General features: G+C 38.1%; 1 non-coding gene across 1 annotated transcript; it reads right to left on the reverse strand.

Moving 5' to 3' along the window:
- Positions 1-1,054: 1,054 nt before the first annotated feature.
- TRNAN-GUU (transfer RNA asparagine (anticodon GUU)) lies at positions 1,055-1,126 on the reverse strand. The gene has a single exon. It is a non-coding gene; the product is annotated as a tRNA-Asn (tRNA).
- Positions 1,127-2,244: the final 1,118 nt, after the last annotated feature.

Genomic DNA, 2,244 nt, shown 5'->3' on the forward strand with positions numbered 1-2,244 from the left:
GACAACGACAGGTTCTCCACCCATACGGGGATGGAGCGATAGAAGTATGGAAATAGGATAAGGTAATGGCGAGATGAGCTGTTTAAATAGGTGTCAAGCGGAAGTGCAGTGATGTATGCAGCTGAGGCATCCTAACGAATGAACGATTTGAACCTTGTTCCTACACGACCTGATCAAATTGATCAGGCACTTGCCATCTATCTTCATTGTTCAACTCTTTGATAAAAAGATGAAAAAACCAAAAAAAAAAAGCTCTGCCCTTCCATCTCTTGGATAAATAGAGAGGGAGGGTAGAGTCCTTTGGTGTCCCTTCCAGTTAAGAATTGGGGCTTCAATATTACTAGCCAATATTTCTCTCATGCCTTTTATCGTTATGGTTCAATATTCTGGTGTCCCAGGCGTAGAGGAACCACACCAATCCATCCCAAATTTGGTGGTTAAACTCTACTGTGGTGACGATCCTGTAGGGGAAGTCCTGTGGCAAAATAGCTCGATGCCAGAATGATAAAAAGCTTAACACCTCTTATTTGACTTTTTCACTATTTTGAAATACGAAAAAATCCAAATCCGAAATGCAAAGGTCATCTTATTCAAAACCTCAATCATCACATCCCCTCTCTCCAACTTCACACCTCAGAACGCACTGTTCTTATAGAGAGAAATGCGCTTTCCCATCTTCTTAACCCAAAATGAAATGGCTGAGGAGAAGAAGGTTCCTTCTGGGGGTACCCCTGGGAAGAGATCCAGTGGAGATGGGGTGGGCCTGTAGCTCAGAGGATTAGAGCACGTGGCGGGGGATCAAATCCCTCCTCGCCCATAGCCTTCCAAAGGGGAAGGGCCTTTACTTTCTCCTTGAGGGTAGGAAAATCATGATCGGAATAATGGACGTAAAGCTATTGAACTTGGGTATGCTCTTTCCTTTTGTCGACGTGGAATCGTAGGATGAGATAGAATGCAATAGAAACAAGGAAAGCGAACGGGTTACCAACTCCTAAGGGTCAAAGCAAGCCTTTTAATTCAATTCTTTATTCTTACATTAAAGAATGAATCAAATCTCCCCAAGTAGGATTCGAACCTACAACCAGTTAGTTAACAGCCGGCCGCTCTACCACTGAGCTACTGAGGAATAAGGGGAGATTCGACCTCCTAGAGTTCAACTCCTGCTCTCAACCCATGAACAATATGAGTCTGAAGGTTCTTTCGTAACTCCCGGAATTTCTTTGTAGTGGCTCCGTTCCATGCCTCATATCATAGGGAAGCCCAAAGTGGCTCTATTTCATTATATTTCACTTCCTATCACTTTCTATCATTTAATATCCATCCCTTTGGTCTTATTGACATAAGAGATGTTATTTATAGTCTATCTCTTTCTATATATGGAAAGTCAAGAAATTCTCCATGTTTTAAATCAAAAACGTTTCTACTAATATTGCTATCCGGATTCGATCTTGGGGGACTACTCCTTTTATGGGGGTCCATACAAGGTTATTAGGTTGTGGAGTATGGAAGGCCGATACATACCATCAATTAAGTAGATAAAACTAGATATAAAGAAGGTCTAAAAAAAGAAGCGAAATAGAAAAAAATCAGTTATGAAATGCACTAATTCTTCTTTATTCTTCTAATTGATTGCAATGAAATTTGGCTCAATCTTTTTTTTTAGAAAAAAGATTGAGTCGAATTTCTATAGATCTTGATACGATCATGAGACTTGACAAATCGAGATTCTTCTATTCTATATATCTAGAATATTGAAAGGTATAATACAATAAACAAATACAAATAAAAATATAGTATTATCAAATGATAATGGAATCAAATATGCAGTATTTACAGAAAAGAGTCTTTGTTTATTAGGAAAGAATCAATATACTTCTAATGTCAAATTGGGATTCACTAAGGTAGAAATAAAGCATTGGGTCGAATTTTTCTTTGGTGTTATGGTAGTAGCTGGAATAGCCATCGACTACCTGGAAAGGGTAGAAGAACGGGACCTATTCTGGGACATATAATGCATTACAGACGTATGATCATTACCCTTTAACCAGGTATTCTAGTCCACTTCTACTTTTTAATTAAAATAAAGGGTATTCTGAAAGAGGTATTTCTTTCATTTTCACAATTGCTTTCTTTTGAATCCAATTTCAAGTTCGATTAGAAGGATAGAAAGGCCATGAGAATAGGAAAAGAAAAATCAAATCTTTTTAATTAGTTCCCCTTTTCTGCAACTTTCTTATTATCCAT

This window comes from Phragmites australis, chromosome 7 (assembly GCF_958298935.1).
Source record: "Phragmites australis chromosome 7, lpPhrAust1.1, whole genome shotgun sequence".
Taxonomy (NCBI): domain Eukaryota; kingdom Viridiplantae; phylum Streptophyta; class Magnoliopsida; order Poales; family Poaceae; genus Phragmites; species Phragmites australis.